We start from the raw sequence: 8,239 nt of genomic DNA on the forward strand, positions 1-8,239 counted from the left end.
AATGTGCATCTTCTATAATTGTGTATTGTCTAGACTGAGTTTTACAAATTTAATCTTAAATAGCGTGATTTCTTGATTGAGGGAATTTTTGTGGAGCTAGTTGTGTACATGCTCGCCTTTGCATAAATATATGCACACACACCCCCCCACAGTGCTCACATCCTTCGCGAATAATATCCTTAAGTTAATCACGCCCTAATTAAACAATGATCAAGTCTTATTAAATAACCCCATTGTCACTGAGAAGAGGAGTACCTGATGGGTAACAGAATCGATGGCTCCCAACTTCCACCTGCATTTCCATTCTGCAGAGGGCTGCAAACGCGCGGCAGGAGGCACCTGCTGAACTTCAGGGCAAGTTTCTTAAGCTGTACAAGTGGACACCACAGGAAGGATTAATTGTGATAGCTTCTGTTGGATTAAACCTCAGGTTTCTACTAAATTAAACATGGCCAAACCCTTCTGCTGCTGAATTCAGGTTATTTTTCTCTGGCCCTCTACATTCTGCAGCACTCTGAAAACTAATGACAAGAGATAGAACACGTTTTACCAGGGAAAAATAATTTTGGCAAATATCTGGCAGACCACCTGGCAGATATTTGGTGATCTACCAAATATCGGTAGATTGGATATTTGGTAATCTACCAAATATCTGGCAGATTCTGGCATAAGAATACAAGATTAATATTTCCAGTAAGGCGATCGGTGAGAAAAATCTCTCTGTAAACATTGGCACACTGACTATCGGCCCTGGGCTTCGGTCAGCAGCGCAGTGAGAGGAGTGAAGCAGCGCACTTGTTTCAGGGCTTTGTTTCTGGTCAGCTCGTAACAGCTCCAGAACCATCGCCACGTGCAGTCACTTCATGGCATGGGTTTGGGGCTTTTTTAAGTGTTCGCATCCAGCCACTGGAGGTGGTGGGGAAAGGAAACAACAAACTGGTGCAAAACTCAACGCAAGAAGAGACGAATTGCACGGCAAATTTCACACTTGCAAAGTTTCAGAATGTGCAAGATTAAGATGATATATTTTAAGGTAACGCAATTGATTGGACTTAAATTAATCCCCTAAACCTTTGCAGCACTCCGCTGTTCCAACCGAATGCAAACAGGACCATGATTTATGCACGAGCCTAACAAAAGGGTGCTGAGCGACCTCCTGACTTGTCCCAACCCCTGCTCGATACAGAAGCCCTACACCCTACGTATGTTTCAACCAGAGAACAAAGTGCTGATTTTGAGTATTTTGAACTTTTTTTTAATTTTATCAGCTTGCATAAACTACTTATTACTGTTTAGCACAATTCACATGAAAGGGGTTTTTTTTAATTATATATGCAAACAGAATCTCCATGTGGAGCCAGAAAAGTCACGCGCTGTCCTCCGGTCCCACCCATCTCACGGCTTCTGTAATCGTCCCTCTCCGATGGGAACATTTTCAGCTTCTGCCTCAAACACAAGAGCAGGGGAACCTGGAAGCAAAGGGGTAACAGCTTTGGGTTCTCCTCCACTTCCTGAAGCTAGGGGGTTGCTAGTTAAAATTTCACTTGAAGTTACTCGTCTGACCATAGCCAGGTTCTTCCAGCTTTTGCCCTAACTTAATCTTTAATGGAGGTAGATTTGTTCTTCCCTTTTCTTCCGCTGTTTTCGACTGTATCAAATACCAAGCCGCGCAGGGTTGCCTTCGCAACGTTCCTCAACTTTCCCTCTGCCAGCAGCCCCCGAAGGAAGCAGAAAACGCTCCGACCTTTCGGCATCACCAGGCGACAGGTCCCCTCGGCCATCCCCATCCCTCCCGCTCCCCCCGACCCCAACACCGCCACTGCCTCGGGGCCGAGCACAGCTCGTGCCCCCCGCTCCCTCCAAGAGCGCCTCAGGAACCGTTGCGGCTTGGCCGCTCGGAACAAAAATAACCCCGAGCGCCCCGCTCCCGGCGCGCCCTCCGCCCCGGCCGCCCCCTCAGCAGCGCGGGGGACACCGGCCCCGTGCCCTCGGCCCCTCCCGCCCTGCGCCCGGCACGTGCCCCCGCCGGGCGGCTCCGCCGGGCCGGCAGCGCCACCTGCCGGAGGCGGGCGGGAGCGCCCCGCGCCCTGCTGGCACCGGCAGCGCGCGCCTCCCGCGCCCGGCGGCGGGCCCGCCTGCGCGGCCGTGGCGTGCGGGGCGGCCCGGGCGGCCCTCGGGGGGCCTCTGCTGTGGCGTGACTGGGGGTGGCTCTGCCTGAGGGGAGGGAGGCTCTGCAGGGGGACCCGGACGGGCTGGGACGAGGGGCCGGGGCCGCTTGTGTGAGGTTCAACAAGGCCAAGGGCCGGGGCCTGCACCTGGACCACAACCACCCCTGCAACGCTACAGGTTGGGGAAGAGTGGCTGGAAAGCTGCCCGGCAGAGAAGGACCTGGGCGTGTTGGTCGACAGCCGCCTGAATATGAGCCAGCAGTGGGCCCAGGTGGCCAAGAAGGCCAATGGCATCCTGGCTTGTGTCAGAAACAGTGTGGCCAGCAGGAGCAGGGCAGTGATCGTGCCCCTGGACTGGGCACTGGTGAGGCCGCACCTCGAATGCTGTGTTCAGTGCTGGGCCCCTCACTCCCAGAGAGACATTGAGGGGCTGGAGCGTGTCCAGAGAAGGGCAACGGAGCTGGGGAAGGGTCTGGAGCACAAGGCTGATGGGGAGCGGCTGAGGGCCCTGGGCTTGTTCAGCCTGGAGAAAAGGAGGCTGAGGGGAGACCTCCTCGCTCTCTACAACTGCCTGGAAGGAGGCTGTCGAGAGGTGGGGTCGGTCTCTTCTCCCAGGTAACAAGCCATAGGACGAGAGGAAATGGCCTCCAGTTGCGCCAGGGGAGGTTTAGACTGGATATTGGGAAATTTTCCTTCACGGAAAGGGTTGTCCAGCACTGGAAGAGGCTGTCCAGGGCAGTGGTGGAGTCCCCATCCCTGGAGGTATTTAAAGGACGTTTGGCTGAGGTGCTTAGGGACATGGTGTAGTGGTGGGCTTGGCAGTGTTAGGTTTACGGTTGGACTCGATGATCTTAAAGGTCTTTTCCAACCTATACCATTCTGGGATTCTGTGATCTCCGCACCTCTGTGCTGAAGCCGCCCAGCCCGCTGCTGTGTTTCGCACGCGGTGAACAGCGGGGCTCGAGGAGAGCTGCCGGGACCAGCTGCAGGCTGGGCAGGGCCGAGAGGGCTGGATGAGGCCCTGAGGTAAAGCACCATGGGGCCGGGCAGCAGAGGACAGCGAGGGCACGCACCCATGCACCAGGCTACCGGCAAAGCTGCCCTCAGCTGTTGCAAAGAAGCAAACTGTGCTGTTTGCGTCTGTGTGGAACAGTCCGTTTCTTCAAACGGATTTCCAATAAGACAAAAAAAATTGTCCTTTAATGTTTAAATAAGGTCAGCCATTATAAGAAAGCTGTAGCCACTTAAACTGAGAAAAACAGTATCCACCCAGAATTATGCATGAACAAATAAGATCTCAATTAAGCCAGCCACAGACATTAGGTAGCTGCGTTCAAGCAACATTTCGTCAACACATAAATTAAAACCGCGCTGTGGTGCATTATCTGTGCACCCTCGCTAGGTTTGTTTCAGGAATACCCTGCATTTCAATGAAGAAAAATCAAGAAGCGAAAAACTTGCAAAATTCTGCCAACATTCAAGGCCAATTAAGTAGGAGCTGCTTTGACAGCAGCCCCGATGCAAAAAAACCCAAAACAACAGAAGTTTGAAGATTATCAAAGGATAATCAAGAGGCAGGAATACCGTTAATGCCAGTCAACACAGCTTTATAAAAATAAGACCTTATCACACAAACTAATTTATGTACACGTTTTTTACCAGGATTCCATACTCAGAAAGGTAATTTAGGTATTTATTTCTTCTAATCCTGCTCAGCTTTCTGATAAAAACTGGCGTTCTGACGTCAGTAAAAGATGCAAACTACTTTTAAAAAAGTAGCCCGGGAGTAGCTGGACCAGACTGACGGCCTCCTGCGGGCGCGCCCGGAGAAGCTCCCCAGAGAGAGGGGGCTGAAGCTGGCCCCGTAGGGTGCCGTGCCCGGCAGCGGCGAGCCCAGCCTGGGGCAGCCCCGGTGACAACGCCCAGGTAAGGGAGAGCGGGAGGAGAGAAGGACCTAAGGGTAAAGCACAGAATGGTCCGGACTGCTCGCTATCAGGCCATTGCAGCAAGACGCTGCTTTATACAGCCAGCTTCGACCCAGCTTTCTCCAGGCGTGGTTCTGTACGTGCGTTTTTGGTTTTTAATGAAAACCTTGCATCCTTTGTTTTATTTCAGGTGGTTTATTTCATGCTGAGCCTTGAACGTGGCAGTGCGGAAGAGCAGGGCAGCAACAGTGCATCCACAGTGTTCTTCACACAACACAAACCTCTTCTCCCGTTCACCACTAGAGAAGAAGCCTTATTCCATCATTCAACATTTTCACATTGTGCAATTCTTCAAGGGAACTTTATTGGAGATTCAGTATCAAGACAACCATTCTGTCGTTAAATGCTAGAGGAAAAAAGAAATTACACATCTGTATGCTCTAAAGCACCTTTGCAATATGCTGGCATCAAGCAGGGGAATGCTCTCCCGAACTTTAAAAGACAGACTTGTTTTGAGAATTACACATAGAACAAGTCACTTCATTTCCAGTGCATGCAAAAAGGCATGGCATGAAGGAAGACACTTTATTAAGAAATACCCAAGTAGAAAAGACCCTGCAAAGTTTCAGCCCCAGGAAAAGATATTTGACTCTCTGATACCAAATATCTTTCAGAAACCTAGAAGTGAATAGTTCAGATGCACAGAATGCACTTGAGCTCATGCCGAACTAGGCTAGGAATTAAATTCGGTGATAAATACTCATGTTCCCCAAAACAAGTGAGTTATATACTATCCAAAGTGCTGCTATTTGAGTCAGTGCCCAGGTATTTTATTGGCATATCAAAAATACTCTTCTAAATCCAGTTACAAGCTGGCTGTTAAAAAAAAAACCACACAACTATAACTCTTTCAAAAGTGGAGTTTGCTGCAGGTTACGTTGTTAACCCTTTGGAAGTCTTCTCTCATTTTATTACTTCTGGCATTCCTTGTACATACAAAGTGTTTTGAATACTATACCTAAAAAAGCACCACGGCCGCAAAAGCAGCTAGGCAAGTTCAAGTTCCGGCAGGGTGTTTCCCCTGCACAGGACGTAACTAGCCCAGGGCATTTGCTCCCGAGTCGAGCCCCTACAAGACATTCATAGAGAGCGTTAGGGGAAAGCAGCCATGGGTTCTGCACCTACCAGTCCCGCGGCTGAGCCAGTGCGTTGCTCCCAGCACCGCAAAGCCGGCCTAAGGAGAAGGAGAAGTCCACACATTTCTCACATTTCTGCTGCTTTATCACCTCCGACCATGCTCTTGATTTCCTTCTCACCACGTTTTAAGAGGATGTGTCACGTTAGGTCTCCTGTTGCCTGCAAAACATTACAAGCGTCTTCAGCTAACTGAGAAGACGACAGAAGTAGGAAATGCGGTATTTTGAAGGAATCGGCAGATTAAAGATGTACCTCCTTGACCACAAGCACTTTTCCAGGCTTTGGCTTCTAACTATTATTACTTCTTACGCTTTCTCCATTAATTTAGAAGCCAAATGATATTTAGAGGTTAGTCTTCTAATACCTCAAACTCTTAGCAGAAATAAAAACATTGAGAACTATAAACACAAAAATAAACAACTTCCCTAGTGCTGTATTTGCTCTCTCTAGCAGTCTTTAGATCAAGTCCAGCAGCTCTCTGGTAATATAGGCGTATTAATCTCAATGCATAAGTAACATAAAGGATGAAGACGAGACAAGCCTCCATCAAAGGCTCCCAGGGCACAGTATCTGCTAGCAGTTCAAGTGCCCCTTCTCAGTCTTTTCAGTGCAGGAACATTTTACACGGCGATACTCTAATTAAGCTATAGCGCTGCGGATTGATTGCGTTATGCAGTCCCCAGCCTGATACCCTGGCCGCTATGCTCAGTCCGGGGGAACCCCACGACTAAAGAGCCTTTTGGTGTTTCAAGACACTAAGCAAACCTCACGCCCAGCTTGCCAGCCCTGACGGAAGCGAGAGAAGGTTCCAGCTAAAACTATTTTTTAAGCTACCAGTTGAACTAGGACATTTGCTATAAAATACACACGCACCCACAGACTGCCAGCAACCTTTCAGTATTTCACCGAAAGCTCAACAGATCAACCTTTGCTAGAAACAAAGCAGCAAGAGGTGGGCCGGCTGAAGGGGGACGAGGGGACAGGGCTGCCATCAAAGCTGGGTCAGACCTCGCTTATGCATCAAAGCGCGTAAGTAACGTTGCGCACACGTGCCACTCGCCTCAGTAAGATTTCTGAACAACGCAACAGCTTATTTCCCCCTCCTGTCCCAAATGAACCTTAGGATATATGAAGAGTATGGCCTTAGGATAGGTGAAAAGTAACACACTGAGCAGGGAACTGATTTAACCCAACGACAGCCAACGTGAGTCAACTAACTCGGACTAGCAACCAATTTCTGTTATCACAGCCTCTGCATTACTGGAACACCAGCAGCGCTAGGGCTCCCTTTGAGGGCTCCTAGTCGGTTACGAAAGAGATCAGCTTCTCAGTGCGACTCTTCCCACCGAGACCGAAACTCAACCCCCCAGGCCCAGTGGCTGTGCTCATCCTGCGAGACCCCCCTGCACCCGGGAACACCGCGTAAGGGTAACGCCCCTTAAAAGACGGCATTGCATTATAACTTCAGCTTTGTCATTCTTAGCAACTTGTGCCTAATTCTACCCCATTTTCCATCAAGTGAAACATGGGACAGTTACCTCTAAACATTTATTTAGATCTATGTACATAGTATCAGTAGGGAAGGTATGCACCATGCAACCAAGGAAGTCACAGAAGAGTCTCATAAACATAAATTTGACTGATCTTTTACAAAGATGAGAATCACTAGGTTAGCAAATCTCTCAGGTATAAATATTATGAGGTCAGCAATACTTAAGATGAGGCACTTAAACAATAACCCAAAAGGTAAATTAGTGTACAAAATTATAAACAGGAACAGTTATTCATATTGCCCTCAGTTATATTTAAAAATTATTTATATTCTATATACAGCGTGTTACATGCCTTACGTCCCCCACTGAGGCAAAACATGGAGGAAGTTATGAAAGAAACCAAGCCATCATCGCATGCCACGAACTATGGTACAGGGAGACGGGTATCCTGGAGTATGCAGTGACACAGTGAAAAAAATATGCCTCTCAAAGAACGTTTTTCTAGACAATCCCCAGCTTTCCGTTTGGAGAAAATATCTACGCTAACAGAAAGTTAACTTGGTATTAACATACAAATCTGCCAAGCCAGAGAGAACCACCCTACTGTGTTCAAGGAAGGAATGCCAATTAGGACAGGATTTAAGCCTTAGTGGGATTTATGGTAATTAGAAATGTAACAAATTTAACTTTACAAAGAAATTAATTATGCCAATTAAAACACTTAGCAGGTTTTACTGGGAATTTATACAGTATTATATGTATATGGTGCTGATCAATGCCCGATTTATTAAAATTACTTAGGGCAGACTTCCAAGAAAATTTACCAAAGTAGTACAGGAATTCCAATTAAGATGTAAAATTAATATTTGCAATAAACATTTCCTTATCAAGATCCAGAGAGAGGAAAAACACCCAATAAAATAAATAAGGAATTTATGTTCAGGTGGGGTGCACAAACATCTATATCCCCATAACTGCACAGCTTGCTAGAGTCTGCCTGGGAAACGAGGTCAGTATTTTCTAACAATATTAAAAAGAAACCAAACACTTCCAAAAGACTCAAGAATTCTCAGTGCCCAACAGCTTGCATCAGCATACCGTTTGTGACAAACCTGCGAGTTAGTGGAACAGTAACGTCAAATACACTTTCTCCTCCTATGCTTTTTGAGGTGGGGAAGGAAACGGAAGTTGCCCAAATGGGTGAAGTTATTCCTGTCTGAGAAGTATCTGTATTTTGTGGGAACAATGATCCTGAGTTCACTCCGTCTTGTAACAGAGCAGCTCAGATTTTATTTTTAGGTGGCCTCTGAAGGCCATCTATGATTTACTTAAACTCTGAACAAATGCAAGCTACATTAGGTCTTCTGTTTCTAAAGATAAGCCAGTTGAGTTTTGAAGTTTCAATGGAACAAAGGAAGAGCCACAGTTACTAGAATAACAAAATTAAACTTGGCAA

The 8,239-nt window shown here is 47.6% G+C and overlaps 1 long non-coding RNA gene across 1 annotated transcript; it reads right to left on the reverse strand.

Moving 5' to 3' along the window:
* Positions 1 to 4,268: 4,268 nt before the first annotated feature.
* Positions 4,269 to 6,147, reverse strand: LOC142403013 (uncharacterized). The gene is made up of 2 exons (XR_012773566.1): positions 5,112 to 6,147; positions 4,269 to 4,499 (listed from the first exon to the last, which is right to left on the reverse strand). It is a non-coding gene; the product is annotated as an uncharacterized LOC142403013 (long non-coding RNA).
* Positions 6,148 to 8,239: the final 2,092 nt, after the last annotated feature.

The sequence above is a fragment of the Mycteria americana genome (assembly GCF_035582795.1).
Source record: "Mycteria americana isolate JAX WOST 10 ecotype Jacksonville Zoo and Gardens chromosome Z unlocalized genomic scaffold, USCA_MyAme_1.0 Scaffold_30, whole genome shotgun sequence".
NCBI lineage: Eukaryota > Metazoa > Chordata > Aves > Ciconiiformes > Ciconiidae > Mycteria > Mycteria americana.